Source organism: Rhinolophus sinicus, linkage group LG01 (assembly GCF_036562045.2).
Source record: "Rhinolophus sinicus isolate RSC01 linkage group LG01, ASM3656204v1, whole genome shotgun sequence".
Classification (NCBI taxonomy): domain Eukaryota; kingdom Metazoa; phylum Chordata; class Mammalia; order Chiroptera; family Rhinolophidae; genus Rhinolophus; species Rhinolophus sinicus.
This window is the reverse complement of record NC_133751.1, coordinates 52,500,992-52,521,649: the sequence shown is the minus strand read 5'-3', so window position 1 is coordinate 52,521,649 and position 20,658 is coordinate 52,500,992. Positions and strand designations below refer to the sequence as shown.

The 20,658-nt window shown below is 35.1% G+C and overlaps 1 protein-coding gene across 5 annotated transcripts in view; it reads right to left on the bottom strand.

Annotated features, from left to right (window-relative positions):
* The window catches only part of TP63 (tumor protein p63), a 221,884-nt gene that overhangs the window by 96,267 nt on the left and 104,959 nt on the right, over positions 1-20,658 (bottom strand). The window lies entirely within an intron of this gene.

The following is a 20,658-nucleotide window of genomic DNA, read 5'->3' as shown; positions in this document are numbered from 1 at the left end:
ATTACTAGTAGAAAAACTAAATCTTAAAGTGTGAGAGACTAATTAGCTTTTTCCTTAAAAATATATTTATATAAATACATAAGAACATTCATGTAGAATCTGGCCTTGGTTACCATGATTTAGTGAGGATGAAACTCACCCTGATGGTTATTCTGTGAGTCACTAAAATACTCACATTGCTGCTGAGTATTCTACATAATTCAGTTAGGTTTATATCTAAACAGCACTCCCCACCTCCAACTCAGGAAGCCAATATCCTCTGTCCTGCCTGCAATTTACAATTGGCCAAGTTACCTACAAGTGAATATTTAGATTTTTTCTAAAAATTAGAAGAAGATTAAAATAAATTAGAAGTCAGACTAGATTAGTATATCTATTTTAGAAATTAAGTGTGCAAATATATTCATGACCTTGGATTTGCTTCCTCTTTACTTCTACTTCCGTATTTATAAAATGCATGTACATAAAGGATGATGTGATCTTTGGGGTGATATTTATTTTAAAGCCTCTGAGTTACTGGTAAGAATGTTTCCGTTTTTTGCAGAAAATTCAGTAACATCATTTGATCTCAAGTGTCCAAGAGTATGACAACATTCTTTAACACTACAAATTTATATCAGACATAATATTCATTTCCTGATTGGAATATTGTGAAGATGACCCCTTACTATTTATAATTAACCAAATAAGCGCTGACAACAAACAAACAAACAAACAAACACACAAACAAACAAAAACCTTACAAAATGAAGTATAATTATTTGTACTGTGTATTTAAATTCTACACGACCGACAGCTTCAGGGTCAATAGTGGAAAGCAGATGGTCACTTCCTTGGAGCTGTGCTCTATTCCAGCTGTTCAAAAATTTGGGTGACCCTGGGAATCACTCAAGGTGCTTTTTAAAAACAGATTTCTGGATCTGACTCTTCAGGAATGTGGCCTCCATATCTGTATTTTATACAGCCCACTAGGCAGGTCTGAATGTGTCAGGCTTGGGAATCAGTGATCTAGGGTAAACTCCATTAGCTGACAAAACTACCCAGAAAGTCATTATTGGATTCTTGTTTTACGCTACTGGGGTAGTGTAACCATTTGAACCTTGAAATCTAGGGTTCACAGTCTCAACTCGTGATGATATTCTATCAAAATGTAAACAAATTTCATTTTTCACAAAGTCAAAAGATTCCCATTAGGATGTGATGGACTAAAGAGTCAAACTCCATCTATCTGCCACCTCAGCCTTCAGCTCAATCAAGTCTGACTATGGTCTCTATCTAATATACCTACCGAGATTGTGGACAACATCTAAGACATACGTATCTTATATATAAGATATGATACATCTGCCACGGCTACTTTGGGTAGTCAAAGGAAGAGAGCTCTGGGCTGGGGGTTACAGGAGTAACTAGGAGGCCAGGCTCTGTTCCCAGCTTTGCCTTTAGCTAGCTCTGTGCCCTTGGGGCAGGTTACTTAACCACTCTGGATTCAGGTTCCTCGTTTATGAAATGAGGGGCAGAACTAAATGATTTCTAAAGAGCATTACAAAGATAAGAGTCTCTGTCCAGAATTCACAGAAGTGATTGAAAGGATTAGTCACATTTTTCTTATTTTACTTGAATATTTGTACCTTAATTTGCTCCTCTCTGAACTACATAAACAAAGCAGTCAAGTTGCACATATACCAAATTGCTTAAATGACATAAAGAAAAAGGTATAATGTGTTGGGGGTAACTTGTGTTTGTTTGTTTTTGCTTTAAGATATCCTCACAACAACAAAAATTAGCTAATAATCTATTTAAATTTTAATTTAGCACAAATATTGCCATAAAAGAGCTAATTAAAGTACATCTGATAATGATTAATTTCAGAATTAGTGTGAATACCTGATATAAATATCACACATTTATTTAAGCAGAAAGTTATTTACTGCACTTGCCACAATACAATGCTTATCCTTGGATCTCAAAGGTTTAGTAATGTGCATTAATTTTCCTAACAACTTAGTGATGTAGGTAAGTATTATTATCCCTCTTTTGCAGATAAATAAACAAACTCAAAGACTTTAAGTGGCTTTCCCAAGACCTCAGGAGTCAGAAAAACTCTATTTACAGCTCATAATTTTCTATTCTCAGACATTTCCCTCAGATTTTTCACAGCTCACGGCCTCAGAATTAGATGTCAGCACTGCCCCATGGATGAAGATGACATTGCTATAAATCCAGTGTGCTGGCTGCAGAAGTTGCCCAAAATATGGGATAGCATGTATGTTTTCCTGAAATAATATTGTTAACATTTTGTTAAATACCCTTCTCAACAGTTACTTATGTAAGTGTTCTTTGTATATTAAAGATATTAACCTCATCATAATTGCTGCAAATATTTTCCTGCCGTGTGTGTGTGTGTGTGTGTGTGTGTGTGTGTGTGTGTGACTGGTCTTTCAGGCTTGTGTCTGGTTTTGTGGTTTGCTTTTTGGTATAGACAAATCCTATTTTTTCTACAGTCAAATTTTCACTTTCCTCTTATGACATTATTTTTCAAACCTAATTTGAAAGGTCTTTCCCAGCCCAACATTATAAAATTCTTCAACTATATTATCATCTGTTGTTATTACGGCTTTAAAAATTTTTCACATGTAAATCTTTTAACTCGCTGGAATTTATGTTGGTATGAGAAACAAATGAAGAAACACTTGCCACCAAAATTGATAACTTATCCTCATCATTTTATGAAATATTTTTTCTCTATGATTTGACATGCCATCTTTATAATATACCAGTCTCAATAACTTCATTTTATATCTCTATGTGAGAAAGTTAAGCAAGTATATAAATTCTTGGCACACAGAATATATTTGTTTGAAGCTCTTAAACCATGTTATGTAAGATTGGGTAGGGAACAATATGTATGGTACTTAAACTCTAGAAAGTAAAAATGGAAGTATTTTGTGCTCCAGGATCTACGAGTATGTCTGCACCCAATGATTAGGGGTAGGTGTAGAGGGTATGGAAAGGCTTAGTGGTCATGAAGCCAACGAATGTAGATAAGTGTTTCAGTGGGTGCTTTCATGAAGACCTTAGTTCTGTTGGATTGAAAGAAAAGTTAGGATAGGGGTGGATTAGGGTTAGGATTGGGTCATCAGTTATTAAAGAAAGATCGGTGACTTGTTTTCATAGCAGCAGTTGAGACTCCAAGAAAGAATATGCACCTGGTTCTTAACATATCAATCTTTCTATGCTTTAACCCCACATCTATCTGAGTGAGCTAGAAAAATATCCAACACTGTCTCCATTTTCTCCCTTTCCCTTTCGAGTCCCCTCACCATCACTTTATCTTTCCTAAATAAGACTGATCATGTCACTCTGCAGGATGCATCAATGCCAATGGGATAAAACCAACTATTTCCACAGGAGCTCAAGGCCTTTCAAAGTCTGGCCCCAAACTATCCTCTCAGCCTCACCTTCTCTATATTTGATTCTGCTTGCTGCATGGCCCCTGATGACCATTTGTGCCACTCTGCTCTGTCTAGTCCCTCAGTTTAAAATGCCTTCATTCTCTTTACATGATAAATTAAAATAGTTTCAAAATCTTTAAATGTCACCTTATGAAGAGTTCTCCAATTCTATAGCTGAAGTTCAAAATCTTCTCTTATATGAATGTGTATTTTAAAAGTAATAAAATACTACCTTACAATGCAAAAAGTTGTATACTTGTCTGTCTCCTCTACTAGGCTATGACTATTTGAGGCTGTAGTACATTTCTGTTCATCATATCACATTTAGTGTATAAAAGCTTGATGAATATAAGTTTAACTAAACATTTTAATTCTATAAGAAAGAACTTGAAAGTTGAACAGTAGATTCCTTACCCAAAGTATTTACTATGACACAGATGATTTTCCTGTAGGAATCAATGCACAGTATCTAACTAAAATAGAAAGAGGAAAAGAGGATGCTTTCAATCCAGGCACAGTACTTCAAATCCTCAATAATTATTTATCAAAAAGGAAAATTATCAGCATGATAAACCTGCAATAGTTAAAAAAAAAAAAAAAAAGTTGGACTTTTATAGAGCATGTGTGAAATTTAAGAAATGTTGGGACTTTCCAACTTCTGTAGCAGAACGTCAATTAGATTATTTTAATGCTAGCTACCATAAAGTTAAAGGATGACAAATAGAATATCCTGAGTAAAACTGAAAGCTCTAGTCTTTCCCAAGTTATTTCTTTCCCCTCTCACTTCAGATAGGTGAGAAGAATTAACATTTGCAGAAGTTATTGAAGGCCACTGAATTAATTCACTAGATTAATTTTCTCTTTAGTACAAGGCTAAATTCCAAAGCAAGATTTAAGATCACATCATTTTTAGGGTCACAAGCTAGGCTCTGAAAAATGTGTAAGCCTTATAGGCATAGAAGGGGAGATGAGTTTTATCCTAAATCCTAAGTTGTATTCAAGCAATAAGTTTTTGTTTGTTCATTTTGTTTTGTTTTTTGTAAACCTTTGAATAGAAGTTAGAATGGTGGGCTGGGTTTAGATTCTCTCTCTTTGTGTTTTCTTATGGGTCAGGTACTCTTCAAAGAACTTTATATAACAAACTCATTTAATTCTCATAAAAATCTATGATTTGTATATTGTTATTATCCCTATTTCAGATGACGATGAAGACACTGAGATACAGACAAATACTAAATGGTGAAATTGAGATTAGAACCTGTATATTCTGGTCCCCACATCCACACACTGTGCTGTACAGTTAGATAGTATGTTCATATCTCCTCCCACCAGTATTTATCCCTCCTCCAATGTCACGTCCATATCAGTCTTACAGCTCATTACCAGATCCCCAACTCTATGATTCTAACAACAGAATTTTAAGCACTTCCCCAGATTTAGATTTTGCCTTACCTTTGAAGGGCTCCAAAACAGTCCAAGTAAATAGGCATACATGTGTACAGAGATAGAATCATCACTCCTAACACTGCCATTCATTTTGCATTTTAAAAAGTTTAGATTATAAAAATAATGTGACATTTATAAACAAAACCTGAAAAATCAAAATAAGAAATAAATGCCACGTATAAGCATACCACTCAAAGAGAATTATTGTTAAAAGTTTCCCTGGTCGTTCTCCTATGTCTATATATGTATTCTAGAAACAAAATTAGGATCATACTCAACATAATTTTTTTAAGTTATCATAGTATTATAAGGATTTTCCCATGTTAAATATTCCTACAACTAAAACTACTGGGTCAATGGTTACACAGTTAATTTACTTGTTAGGTACAGAAGCAAGTTATTTTCTAAAAGGACTACACCAAATTGCATTTGTCTGATGATAAGGACCACAGAATTGAGGATTATCTTTTCCAACTTTACAACAAATGTCTTATTTTAATATGAATCCCTTTGATTGCTAGTGAGACTACAAGTATTTCAATATGATTATTAGCCCTTTGCATTCTTCTTTAAATGATCTATTAATGTTCTTTGCCTTCCCCCTAATTCCTATTCCATTGGAGTAGCAGTTTTTCCTTGTTAAAAAAATATTAACACTTTGACATATTTGTCATATATTTTCCGAGTTTGTTCTTTAGTATTATACATATTGAAATAAGAACTCTGATTACTTTGTTACATGAAACTAACTTATTTAGTCATTTATCCCAGAAGCTAGAGGTAATCACTGTTAAAATTGTGGCGTATTCTCTCACAGAGATACACATTCCACACAACACTGTGTGTTTTACAAACTGTACATGTGATAGTATATATTAAAGGTAAATTTTGTTAAATATGTATACTTGTGTTTATATAAATATGTTCATATACCTATTTTTAAAAATTAACCTATTAATATAACTGCATACTCAGGTAATTACATGTTGTTGTTGTTTTTTAAATACTATGTTTTAAAATTGCTACATAATCTTATTGAATTAATTTAGCCATTTACCAGTAATTGCATTTTCAATTTGCTTCTATTTTTAAACATTATAACCTTAAAGCAAAAAGTATTACATTATTAAACTACATAATCAGAAGTTTAATTATTCAATTAAAAGATAGAAATAATTTAAAGGCTAATAGATACTACTACATTGATTTCCAGATATTATACCACTTTTTGTTTAGACCAACAATGTAAAACAGCGCTCACTCTACCACATCATTCACAGATACTATTATGTACAATATTTTCACTATATTAGACTAAAAACTCACAAATAAAATGAACTTACTCCTATTGCTATTATACATTAGTCATTAGGGTAAAAATACACTTCTCCATTCTCATTGATTGGTCAACTTTGGAAAGAGCAGGTCTTTAAATCAAACCAACCTGTGGTTGAAAGCTGTTGTGTTTAGTTAGCTTCTCTAAATCTTCATCTGTAAAATCAAACTATCATCACATATCATAACATTTAACTTCCTAACCAACTCTATAGCAGTAATTAGTTTATGATAGGTTTTAAATAGATTTCAGTACCCTTGTATCATCTTGTTTATTCATATCTGTCATTTTAAACATGTCTACTAAATGCCTTCTATAAATTCTTATTTTTTTAAACATTGTATCTTCTAGTGTTTCAATAGATAGTCTGATTAAAACAATACTTCGTCCCTTTCCTTTCTACTTACTGCCACATCTTCCAAATGGCTGTTGTCACAGTAGGTGGTCATCAATGATGCAGTCAATTGCCAGCTTGAAGTAATGGAAAGAACACACAGAAACCTGGGGTCCAGTTCTCACCTCCATGATTTTGAGTTAGTCCCTTTTGTTTAATGGATAATGAAAAAATATTCACTCAAGCTAATTGTACAGCACACTACCTTTCCTTCTGGTTCCACACTGGGATGTTTTCCAATACAATACCAGCTTTTAAATAATTGACCCTACTAAAAACCATAGGAAAGACCACCTAACTTGTCTTTTTAAAATTAAGTTTATTGGGGTGACATTGGTTAATTATATAGGTTTCAAGTATACAATTCTATAATACATCATCTGTATATTGCATTGCGTATTCATCACCAAAAGTCAAATCTCTTCTACCACCATATATTTGACTCCCTTTACCCTTTTCTACTTTCTCCCTCTCCCCTCCCCCTCTGGTAATGACTGAACTATTGTCTGTGTCTATGAGTTTTTGTTTGTTTGTCTTAGTCATTTGTTGCTTTCGGTCTTATATCCCATATATGAGTGAAATCATATAGTTCTCAACTATTTCTTTCTGATTTATTTTGCTTAGTGTGATAATCTCAAGATCCATCCATATATGTTACAAATTCCAATATTTTATGATTTCTTATGGCTGAGTAATATTCTATTAAGTGTATGTACCATATCTTCTTTATCTAATCATCTATCGAAGGACACTTGGGTGGTTTCCATATCTTAGCCACTGTGGATAATGCTGCAATGAATATAGGGTTACATATATCTTTAAGCATAAATATTTTCAAATTCTGGGGGTAGATACCCACAAGAAAATTGCTGGGTCATATGGTAATTCTATTATTATTTTTTTTGAGGAAACTCCATACTGTTTTCCATAGCGGCTGTGCCAATTTATATTCCCACCAACAGTGTATGAGGGTTCCTTTTTTCTCCACAGCCTTTCTAACACTTGTTATTATTTGTTTTGTTGATGATAGCCATTCTAACAGGTGTGAGGTGATATCTTTTTGTGGTTTTGATTTGCATTTCCATAATAGCTCATGAAGTTGAGCATCTTTTCATATCTCTGTTGGCTGTTTGTATGTCTTCTTCAGAGAAGTGTCTGTTCAGGTCTTTTGCCCATTTTTTAATTGTATTGTTTTTCTGTTGTTGAGTGGTATGAGTTCTTTATATGTTTTGGATATTAGCCCCTTATAGGAGGTGTTGTTTTCAAATATCTTCTCCCATTCAGTTGGTTGTCTCTTTGTTTTGTTGATGTTTTCTTTTGCTCTTTTGCTGTGCAGAAGCTTTTTAGTTTGATTTAGTCCCATGCATTTCTTTTTTATTTTACTTTCCTTCCCTTAGAGGCCAAATTCATAAAACCCTCTCTAAGACCAAAGTCCACAAGTTTAGTACCTATGTTTTCTTCTATGCAATTTTGTTTGTTTGTTTGTTTTAGGTCTTTGATCCATTTTGAGTTAATTTTGGTGTATAGTGGCAGATAATAGTCTCGGTTCATTCTTTTCCATGTTGCTTTCCATTTTCCCCAGCATCATTTATTGAAGAGGCTTTCTTTTCTCCATTGTATGTTTTTGGTTTCTTATCAAAAATTATATATATATGGATATATTTCTGGGTTCTCAATTCTGTTCCATTGGTCTGTGTGTTTGTTTTTTCTGCCAGTACAATGAGGTTTTGATTATGTCACTTTGTAGTATAATTTGAAGTCAGGGGTGCGATACCTCTGGCCTTGTTCTTTTTTCTCAGGATTGCTTTGGCTATTTGGGGTCTTTTGTGATTCCATACAAATTTGATGATATTTGTTCTATTTCTTTAAAAAATGCCATTGGGATTTTGATGGAGATTGCATTAAATCTGTATATTGCTTTGGGTAATATGGCCACTTTAACTATGTTGATTCTTCCAATCCATGCACATGGAGTATCTTTGCCTTTAATGATCCTGCATATCCTAAAAGCCAAGGGCTTTGGGTTAAGTTCTGGCTCTGCTGTAAATGGTTATATCACCTGAAGCAAGACAGTTCCCTTCCATCTTGCCGTTTTTCAATCTGTTAACTGGACTTAGTTTTGTTATATATTTAGCATCCTATACTACTGTGAGTCTAGGTTCCTGCGAGTCCACGTGTGTCTATTTAACTATGATCTATATTTCACTATTGATGAAGACAGACAACATCCCTATCAACCTAATTTCTCACATCTTTTCCTCATGGTACCTTCTTATTAAACAGCCTGTGTGGCAGTTGGTTTTATAGACCAATTGATTTCTATCAAGCTTGCAGACCTGGAAATTTTATGCTTCATTTTAGTTCCTCAAATTTTCTCTCTTCAGCAAGGGTGCCTCATTCTTCCTGAAGGCTGTATTTCAAGGCAACTCAGCTTTCTTTTTTACATAAATCCTCTTCCTCATTTCAGGGGGAAAAAAAAATCCCTAAGCACAATAAAGAGGATATGTATTTACTTTGAGGTCCTGGATGAACTCCGGGGGGTGGGGAAGAACAGATTTTGCCTCTTTTAATTCAGACTCTTAGAGAATAATACTATCTTCTCTGTGTGACAACTGGCCATGGAGGAAAAAGGCCTGTGTCTGGAAACTATTTCCACTCACTCTAAAGGTGGGATGTAGGGGACCTTGGCCCACAAAAAATAATAAAGACATAAAAATAAGTGGCTTACTGGTGTCATTTTTGTCCTGAGTAGAGAAAAAAGTTAAGTAGCCATACAATTAGAAAGCAGGGCCTGTGAAAGAAGGTTTAGAGGTGAAACCTGGGGATTCTTTACCAAAATAGAAAACCAAATCTAACTTCAAGGGCACTTGCCAATGTTATGGTAACCCCCTGAACAGTTTTAGTTTTAAACTATTCTATACTTCTGTCTAGGATAGTCTTAATCAAGTAACTTCTATTGAAAGAAAAAAAAAGTCCCATTAATGGGCAAAGAGAGCTGCAGTAGTTAGGAGCTAATAACAAGAATATTAGGATACGTAGCATACGTTGCAGCCTAAGAGCATATACATCATGTATTTCATAATTTTGCAGTTTTGCACACCCTCGTTCCTCTATTCTCTGACAGGAAAATTCAGATACGTTCTTGAACACCATATAACTTGTTATCTCCATTTTAGTCAACATTTGGGTGTCCGCTATACACCCGGCATTGTGCTAGCATCTGCAGATAAATTTTTGTCTTCCCTAGGCAGCCAGTTGCTTTTGCCTCTAATTTTTTATCCAATTCTGAGGATACCTATATCATGATAAAACTCATCTCACTACTTTTAAATTCCGTTTTCATGAATACCACACGAAAATATGAGCTCGAGGGCAACGGTGATGCCCCATTTATCCTGTACTTCCTGAAGTTTAGAACGTGTGCAGAACAGGCACTTAAATTCTGTTTACAAGATGAACATTCTGGTTTGACCCATAAGATATGTCTGTAAAGCAGACATGACTTTACTACACTCAATTTTCAGAAAATGGAATCTGGTTACAGAGGGGTTAAATGTTATATTCAAGTTCACACATAAACTATGCTTAATGCTGCATGCTCTCCTATTCCACCGAAGTTGCCCTGTCGCAGAAGAGATCGCCCTTTCTCATGCAAGTCCCAATAATGGGCAGGAATTCAGTCTTAGAGCAAGTCAGTTTTTTTGCATGATCTGCAGGAGAAATAAAAGGTCCTATGGCCAGAAAGGACTCCCAAAGATATTTGTTTCCCTTTAGTAACTTAATGTTGATCTCCTGAGCTTGCTACTGTTGCAGACACAATAAACTGATTTAGTTCCAGCTTCCCAAGCCTGATTCGCAACTTGATTAAAAAGTGGTGCAACCAAGTAGGTGTGCCCCTGTGACCTGAGTGGTTAAGCCAGATCTTCTGGCCTACAGAGGCCAGTGATTTGATTTTGTGAGAAAACTTTATCTACATTGATGGTTAACTGGACTACTCTGCAACAGTTATCACAAAGAGATTAAAAATTGACTCAAGAGGAGTGCTGCATCTAAAAATTATAGGTTTGCTGGGTGGTGAACACACAATGTGATATATAGATGATGTATTACAGAAATGTACACCTGAAACCTATGTAACTTTACTAACAATTGTCACCCCAATAAAGTTTAATTAAAAAAAATATATAGGTAATTTCCAGCAAAGACTGAAATTTACTTTAGGATTAAAACATATGTTGCTTAAAAGTAGAGAGAAACTAAGTATTATAGCCTCCTAATAACAAAGAAGAAATCATTTCTTCAGATGGAAACCAGTACAGTTGTGTTCAAATCACAGAAAGAACGTCTGGCAAAAAATTCTGAACACATTATAAATGATCTGAAGACACACACACACACACACACACAAGGAGCAGCTGGCCCCAACAAAAGGAACAATAAATCTAAGGAATTGTTTGCTAACTCAGTTGCTAAGTGAATGAAATGGGTATACAACTTCATCTTAATCAACTGTTTATGCAATCTTCTTTAATTATTCCTTTTTATTCACTAGCTTTTGTAATTCAGATAGATTCTCTGCAGGGTAAGGGGGGCGGGGTTAAGCTACAGTGTCAAATGTCTGAGTCTATAACAGTGTAAGTGGTGTGTCCTGAATCTGTAAGATTATCATTAAACCAGAGCACAGATGCTTCAGTCTGAGCATCTCTTTAAAAGATATATTTATCTTCTTGTCTCTCAACTCATTCCTCCAGTGGACTACATTCTCACTGGTCCAATTTTTATTTACCAATCATTATAAAATCTTAGTCATGGTCAATAGGTAGAAGATTAGTTAAACTAAAATTCATGCATGATCTTCAAACATTAGACACTTTGCTTTTGTTCTCTACTCTTACTCTTGAGAGGGACAAGTCAAAAATGCTTATTGGTTCAACTCACTAGGCGAATTTTCAAATTTGAGTTTTACCTCCTCTCTCTCTCTAACTGGGGAGTCTAGACAGAAAAATCCAGGTTAAAGTAAATAGGATCTGATTAAAAATTAGTTGATTTGATTTGATTCCAAGGTCAAATCATAGATCTATTTAGGATATGTTAATGCTAGAATGGATATTAGAGACCACTGGTTAGAGAGCATTTTATTTCTTCACACACACACACACACACACACACACACACACACACTCACACACCCCTGCATACATACAGGTGTGTGTGTGTGTATACAGTATCTGCCCTCAGACTTCCAATAAAGTGGAAGAAACATACTAAAAAAAAAAAAAAAAAAAACTAATACATTTGCTATCAAGGTAATATAATATAAAATAGTAACTAAACTAAAATAAATGATAAATGTTAAGTCAGAAGTAACAGTTCTATGGAAACAGAACAAGTGATTAATTTCCCATGAAGACATAAGAACCTGAGTCTTTATGGCTCAGAGGATTTTGGAAGAAGAGGAAGAGGATGAAAACATTCCTAAAATTAAACAACAGCATGGGCCAAAAACAGAGACATGCAATTATGTTTTCAGAACAAAAACACGGACGTAGGTGAGCATGGCTGGAACATGGGAGACAGAAGATGGAGTAGGAACGATATATTAGAATAAGACTAGACTGTGGTGGACTTGAATTCTCTTTATCTTTTTTGTACTTAAGGTAATTAAGCCTTTATGATTTATAATTTATCATATAACTTCCCTAAAGGTAAAGGTCTGAAGTAGATCACCTCAAATCTATGATTCTATTTTTTTAACTCCTTGGATTAAATATAGAAAATCTGGGTGAATTGAAAGAATATTACAAAGACCCTAGAATTTGAGGGACTGTCTTCTGCCATTGCTATCACCTGAGATCAGTATCAACTGTTCTTCTCTGTCTCATCCTCCCCAGAGCTGTGTGCTTGCCATGTCCACCCAACTGTCACAACAGTGTTTGCCCTCTGACCTTCAGCAAACAATGCACAGAATGCCTATTTAAACGGCTGGATGCCATATCCTTGTTTTTTTTTTTTTTTTAAAGACTGACCTAGAAGCCTAATTAGAGAGTTCAATGTTCTGCCCATCTGGGGCTGACATTTACATTTAGATCCACAGGCTTGGAAGATTCTAACCAAGAAGGGGCTGGTGAGGTTCTCAGGATAATTTAGGAATTCATACACAAGGACCCATTTCTTCATCATTAGTCTTCTATGAGACTATAAGTCTCAGTGGTTAGCAGTCAATTAAGCATTTGTTCATAAATGATTTTCCCATTCTTTCCTAAGATTATAAATGGACACACCCATAAAGACAGTGCTTTTTTTTCCTTCTTGTGTCCCAGCAAGAATAGCAGGGAAAGGAGAAAGGGCCCTGCCATTCTCTCTGGAGAAAAATGTGGTATTCCAAAGATAAGGGATGAAAGAGAATGCCTGGCTTATAGTGATGATAATATGAGCAGTAATTCTAAGCACAGGTAAAAATAGAACCAAAGAATATTACATCATTAAGAGACTTTAGAAAGCACCTAACCAAACACTTTCATTTTAGAGACAGGTAGTATAAAAACGCAAAAGTGGAAAATAGATGCTTTGCAACTATTTTGTGAACATCCAGTGGCTTTCCTCATTCTTAGTATCCCATGCCTACTTGAAAGGATTGCATCACCCATTACATTTAACTATGAGAACTACACATTTACATGTGTTGCCAAGGGTTGTATTCCAAGGATACCAGAATTGCATCTCATGCACCCCATTGAATCACCTCAACTTCTGCTTTGAAATCTGTTAAGTTTTGGTTGCTAGGACAGATTTTCTAATACACACATTAAGGTACCAGTAAATGCTAACCCCTATTTCTCTCTGGTGAAAAGTGTTTCAGTTCTAAGTTTAGGCCTTCTAAAAGGTAAAAGAAACATGTGAATTCAATGAGAAAGGGAAAGTTAGACATCAGTCAGCAAACGATGCCAAGAAGTTTCAGACACTCAAGGAAGTACAATGGGGTCACAAGTATATTGCATGACACCTTACAAAAGCCTGAAGCAAAGGGCACACCCTAAAAAAATTGAAAGACAAAACTCAGTGGAAACAAGGAGAGCAAAAAGTGACATTAGGATCTAGAGAGTTATATAAACAGTAGTTCTCACTTTGCGCTGAAAGTATGGATGGAACTTGGAATCTAGCAAGACGAGCAGCACCCTCTAGGTTTGGGGTTAAAAAAGGAAATAAGGCTGACTTAGGAAATAATATGTTTGGTGTCTTAATAAAGCTTATCTATTAGGTTAAATCAAGTAGACTGAGTTCATAGCAAATGACTTTTTTTAAAATTTTATAAGCAAAGCAAGTTATGAATGATACATTTTTTTTTAAATTGGGGAATGTTGGGGAACAGTGTGATTTTCCAGGACCCATCAGTTCCAAGTCATTTTTTTGTTTGTTTGTTTTTTTCAGTCTATTTGTGGAGGGCGCTGTTCAGCTCCAAGTCAAGTTGTTGTTTTCAATTTAGTTGTGGAGGGCGCAACCCACTGGCCCCTGTGGGAATGTAACCGGTGACCTAGGTGTTATGAGCATTGTGCTCCAACCAACTGAGCCAACCGACCACCCACCGGCAGCTCAGATCCAAGTCAAGCAGTTGCTTTCACTCTAGTTGTGGAGGGCGCAGCTCACTGGCCCATGTGGGAATCGAACCGGCGACGTTGGTGTTATGAGCACTGCGCTCCAACTGAGCCAACTGGCCGCTCTGAGCACATGACTTATTTATGTGCAGTCTTTAACTTGATTTTTGTTCTGTAGGGTATAGACTTGCACGCAAAACAGCCGATTGAGTAACTGGGCCTTAAGGATATATTTGATGACAGTATTAACTATTTTGCACAGTACTTCATAGTAACAGACCAATGTGCTATATCTGATGGTATATTGGAAAGCACTTTGAACTTGGCTTGAAAAGCAGTGACTTCACGTCAAAAGGTATACCTGAAAGTCCTGGTTCTGACAGCTGCTAAGTGTGGCATTAGAGAAAACGTGAAACTCCATTTCCACTTTTATTAAATGGGGTCCCACCAACTACATCACCTCACTTTCAAGGTAACTGTGAGGACTGTCAAATAAGATAAAGTGTTTCATAAACTATGAAGTGGAAGAGAAAAATAGAAAAGATTAAAATAACCAGGGGTATATTGAGATTGCAAAAGCAGTGCTACATGTAGTATCTGTATTCTCCTTATCACAACCCCTCCCCCAAAATACACACACACAAACGCACAATTTCTTTCACATTTTATCTTTCATTATCTCAACTTGAGATCCATCAGCTCACAAAAGAATTTAGTCACAATGAAAGATGGCTGTGGAGGTACTATTAAGTATACATAGTTCTTTTTTATCTTCTGCCAAGTATGACATTTGTTTTAAAGGAAGTGCTGTTTGTTAAAAGAAAGCAAATTTGTCTTTAGACAAACCATAAAAGCAGAAACATCTAGCCATGAATTAAGTGGTGGGGTTTTTGTTTTTTGTGTTGCTTTTTTTTTACACATCCAGTGATATTTTTCTAATCTTCAGGGGACACAAATTTGATGAATCTGTGTTCTCTTTCCCTCCTGCGGTTATGCCAGTTACTTACATATTGTAATTATGGGACTAAAGGCCAGACTACTTGGGTAGTTAGACATGATGACCTTTAAGATCTCTCCTAACCCTAACATTTCTATGATTAAAGAGAAAAAATAGATAACACACACCCCCTAATACATATACACACAACACAGTTAAACTAACAACATAAAAAAAGGGCAGAGATGAAGATGATTCAACAACATTTTTAATGTCACTTAGTATTTATGTTTGTTGGTTTAATGTCTAGAAAATTATACTAGTGTTTGTTAAATAAGGAACAAAGTTACCTACAAAAACACGTGGCCAGTGTTGTTCTCTAACTCTCCAAGGAATTAGCTTCTGAATTTTGAGTCATGGTCTTCGAAAAGGAAACAATTTTGTCTTAGCAACTACCCTCTTTATCTGAATTAACAAGATGTGCACAAAATTAATGAAGGCATACTCAAAGAGATCTCCAACTGGGTCCATCAACCTTATTAAATTCAGCTTCACTTCACAATGGTTTCTTGGAGCCATAATGTCCTGAAGCTGTCAGAAAGATTTACGGTCTAAGGACTTTGACCTAAAATAAGATTTACAAGGGAAATTTTTGAGGAGTGAAATAAATGTAAGAATGAGAATTACTCAGAGGGAGTGAGTGAGACTGACACAATCAGAAGGGATTAAAACATACAGTAAATGACTTAGCTGGTACAGTAGGAGTTTCTTTTTTCAGATCTAAACATTATAGGGGAAAGTGCATATAGAACATTGCATCAAGATCAAGATAACTTTTAGAGTGATTGCTTCATATCCTGGTGGCTTAGCTTCCCAGAGAAAGGTAAAAAAAAGTCTTTACCCCTGGTCTTTCTCTGGAAGTCTTTTCACTGATTTATCGATCACAGAGGAGGCCACCGAGTAAAAGGAGAGACCCATTCTCTCTTTACACTGAGAAGCCTTGATGTTTGAAGATACAGCTGCTGTCAGATGCTCAGATAAAAGACACTAAGTGCAAAGTAGTAGTATTATCTACTTATTACCCCACTTATCTGCTTATTTCTTCCTTGAAGTCCTACTTCTGTAGCAATATCAATCACTTCTCCGGCAGCTTGTCTCACTACAAAGGCACGATTTGATCCCCTGCTTAGCCCTCCAGAATCAGCAGACTTGTGCAGGACTAATTCATTACACCACCAAAGCTGCAGGACAAGATTATCTGGGGACTGGGGGTGGCATGCTCTTAGAGCACAATTCTTGAAAATAAGCCAGAAATTCAATCTACCTTTCCATCAAATATGATAGTCTAGGCACTAAACTTGGCAATGAGTAAGCACTGAACACATTAGAGGAAAACCTTGACACTTTCTCCAAGTAAATATGAGCTGCATTAGGCAAAATGTCAACGTGAGAGCAGCTATTTAATTAACATTAGCCAAAAAAAAAAGTTTGATAGTCTCAAGTTGGTATACATTGATTCGTGAAATATGGAGTTAGTTTCAAGAGATATTTATATACATACTTGAATTTTTAAAGGAAGCATCACTTTATAGTGGATAAAATCAGGAAACTTGGGTTCTAGGATGGTTCCTTGACCAATTGACTGCATAATTTAGGGCTTGTTACTTTACTTCCCTGACCTTCAGTTTCCATATTGATATAAAAGCATTAGCTACTAAAATGGTCTCTAAAGTCAGTTTCAAACACTGACATTCTAAGTGAGTGAATATAGTGTCAGGTTACAAATAAAAACAAGCTGGCTTTGCATTGAATTCAAAATAGGTGTTCTGCTTGGGAAAAGCAACGTAAAAGTTTGGGCCAGGGACAAGAAGCAAATTAGCAGACTGTGTCTGTATGAACTCCTAGATTCATTATGAAGGTTTGTTTAGTTAACTGTCTTCATTAGCTGCTTTTACTATATCAAAGGAGTGTTTCCAAACCCTTACAATTAGCCATGTAAACAAAAGCACAATTTACCATTTCTCCATACTAAAAAAATAAGGTTTCTGATATACTATCAAATCCTACTGAGAATAATATCCCAATTAAAACCATTAGATTGGGCATACGAACATTAAACGTGGTCGGGTACAGAGAAAGGTTTCAACACATTTTAAGAAGTGATTCCATCAATGAATTTGCTGAAAATCGATGAGAACTGACCTATTGATCGACATTAACAGACATTCCCCAGACATTTTCTGCTTTAGTTAAATGAGAGCCATGATCTCACTTTCTGATAACCAATCAATCAACCAAACAAACCTTTATTCAGTCCTTAAGCAATATTGACACTACTGTGTATGCCCAAATAGTCAACTCAGGAGGTGTAAAAAAGAGATTGTAATATTATTAAAAAGAAGATAATCATGAGTAATTAAAGAAAGTAAGGGTGAGGAACGCTGAAAGACCAATCAGGTGAGCGATGCTGAAAATAGCTTTCACAGTTAACATTATTGTAATGTCACCTGCAGGTAGAGTATGAAACAGTGTGAAAGAACATGTATCTTTGAGATCCTATTCTTTCAACTTGGAGCTCCAGAACAAGAACCATACGAATTGTTTCAATTGTCAACAGTATAAAATATTACGAGTGCCTTTTATTTAGTAATAGATACTAACTTGTGCACTAATGAAGTTAAATGGCTTTTAATAACATTTAATTACACCCAAAATCCAAAGAGTTAATATACTTAGAATGACATGAGATACATACATTGCACCTTGTTGTGAAGATCAAAGGTGATAATAGATGTGAAATAGCTTTTTTAAGCTGCAGAAGGTTATTCAAATATAAGATATATCGTTTATTTGTTTTTGATAAATAGGCATCATTTTCTAAATCCTTACTGCAGTTGGTTTTGATTCATTCATTCAGAGGAAAACCTCTGACATAGAAAATGATTTATACAGTGGAAGTGTCTGGTTAATTTCAAGAGAAAACTTGCAACATTAAATGTTTTCTCTTGCCTAACAATTTTTAGAGATGACTTGAATTAGCCTCTTCAAATTTGCATAAAACTCAGAGAAAAATAGTCTTCAAAAGAAAGAACAGCCTGCTAGGCACAATCCTTTTTGATAATTCCCCAAATGCCCAAACTTCTGCTGCTTCATTTTATTGCAAATCGCTTAATAGATGTCAAGGAAGCATTTTAAATGAATATTTACACATTCCAGATGAACAAAAAAAGCAATAGATAACATAAGGGAATGGCAAAAAATCCGACAAGGCTGGCAAGAAAATGTTAGAAGGATTGTGTCTAGTTTTCAAAACTTAAATCAAGACAATGGCAAAGTAGAACTGATCAGATTGCATTTCATTTTTTTTTAACACTTAACACCTAGGCTTTATTTTAATTTATTCTGAATCATAGACAGCATGAACTAATTTTCAGTCACAGTAGTAATATTTACTTCTTAAGGGTCATTGTCTTCTGTATTCTAGTTAGGTACCAGCTATGGCATTAGGGAGAAAAAGAATTTATTGGAGCTATTTGTGTTTCCTCTGTGGATTGGATGAAGATGGAAGTGTTTTTTTCAGAGAAAAATACTGGCGGGGGAGGGAGGAGGTCTCTTTGTCTGTATTTATACAATATTTGTTTTTTTAATCAGCTCTGAAATTATGTCTACACTTTTGACTCTGAAGATAAGCTGATAGGATTTTAAAACTTTCTACCCCAAAGCTTACACACACACACACACACACACACACACACACACACGCACACACACACTATTACAAGTATTAAAAAACTCCAAATAGCATCAGTAAGCTAATTTTATTTTTAAAACTTACTAGGTAAAGGAAGGAAAGGAAAATCATTCTAGGCAGGGAAAACAGTATTAAGGAAAAAATAAAAAAGCTTATGTTAAGAAAATATTGGCTGGAGCCAAGGGTAGGTTCAGAACCAATGTGGGTGGGTGGGGACATATGGCTGAAACATAGTTAGTAGCCATATGGTTAAGAGCATTTTCTTTCTCTCTTTTTTTTTTTTTTTTTTTAGTTATCATTCACTCTCAATCTTATATTAGTTGCAGGTATACAGTCTAATGGTTAGACATTTATAAAACTTATGAAGCGATCCCCCCATAATAAGTCTAGCATCTGCTTGGTACCATACATAGCTATTATAATATTATTGACTGTATTCCCTATGTTGTACTTTATATGCCCATGCTTATTTTGTAAATGCCAATTTGTATTTCTTAATTCCTTCACCTTTTTCACTTAGTCCCTCAATCCTCTTCCCATTTGACAACCATCAATCAGTTTGTTCTCTATCTATAAGTCTGTTTCTGTTTTATTTGTTTGTTAGATTTCACATGTAAGTGAAATCATATGGTATTACTCTTTCTTTGTCTGATTTATTTCACTTATTAGAATACCCTCTAGGACCATCCATGTTGTCACAAATGGTAAGATTTCATTCATTTTTATGGATGAGTAACATTCTACTGTTTATATGTACCACTTCTTTATTCAAGAGTTTGTTGATATGCTCTTGTTGCTTCCATATCTTGGCTATTATAAGTAATGCTGCAATGAACATAGAGGTTCATATATCTTTTCGAATTAGTGTTTTGGATAAATACCCAGAAGTGAAATTGCTGGGTCATAAGGTAGTTCTATTTTTAATTTTTTGAGGATCCTCCATAGTGTTTTCCATGTTTCTGCACCAAGTTGCAATTATACCAACAGTGCACAAGGGTTGCCTTTTCTCCACCTCCTAGCCAACACTTGTTTGTTGATTTATTGATAATAGCCATTCTGATAGGTGTGAGGTGATATTTCATTGTGGTTTGAATTTGCTTTTCTCTGATGATTAGTGACATTGAGCATCTTCCATATGTCTATTGGCCATCTGTATGTCTTCTTTGGAAAAATGTCTATTCAGGTCCTCTGCTCATTTTTAAATTGGATTGTTTGATTTTTGGTGTTGAGTTGTATGAATTCTTTATATGTTTTTGGATATTCACCCCTTAACAGATGTTTCATTGGTGAATATCTTCTCCCATTCAGTAGGTTTCCTTTTTGTTTTGTTGATGGTTTCCTTTGCTATGCAAAAACTTTCTAGTTTGGTGTAGTCCTATTTGTTTATTTTTTCTTTTGTTTCCCTTGCACAGGGAGAGATAGCAGAAAAGAAAAATATTGCTAAGAGCAATGTCAGGGTTTACTGCCTATATTCTCTTCTAGTTTTATCATTTCAGGTCTTACATTTAAGTTTTTAATCCATTTTGAGTTTATTCTTTACGTGGCTTAGAAGGTGGTCCAGTTTCATTTTTTTGCATGTATCTGTCCAGTTCTCCCAGCACCATTTATTAAATAAACTGGCTTTACCTCAAGTTAAATTCTTGCTTCCTTTGTCATAGATTAAATGACCATATAAGAGAGGGTTTATTTCTGGGCTCCCTATTCTGTTACATTGAGCTATGTGCCTGTTTTTATGCCAGTACCATGCTGT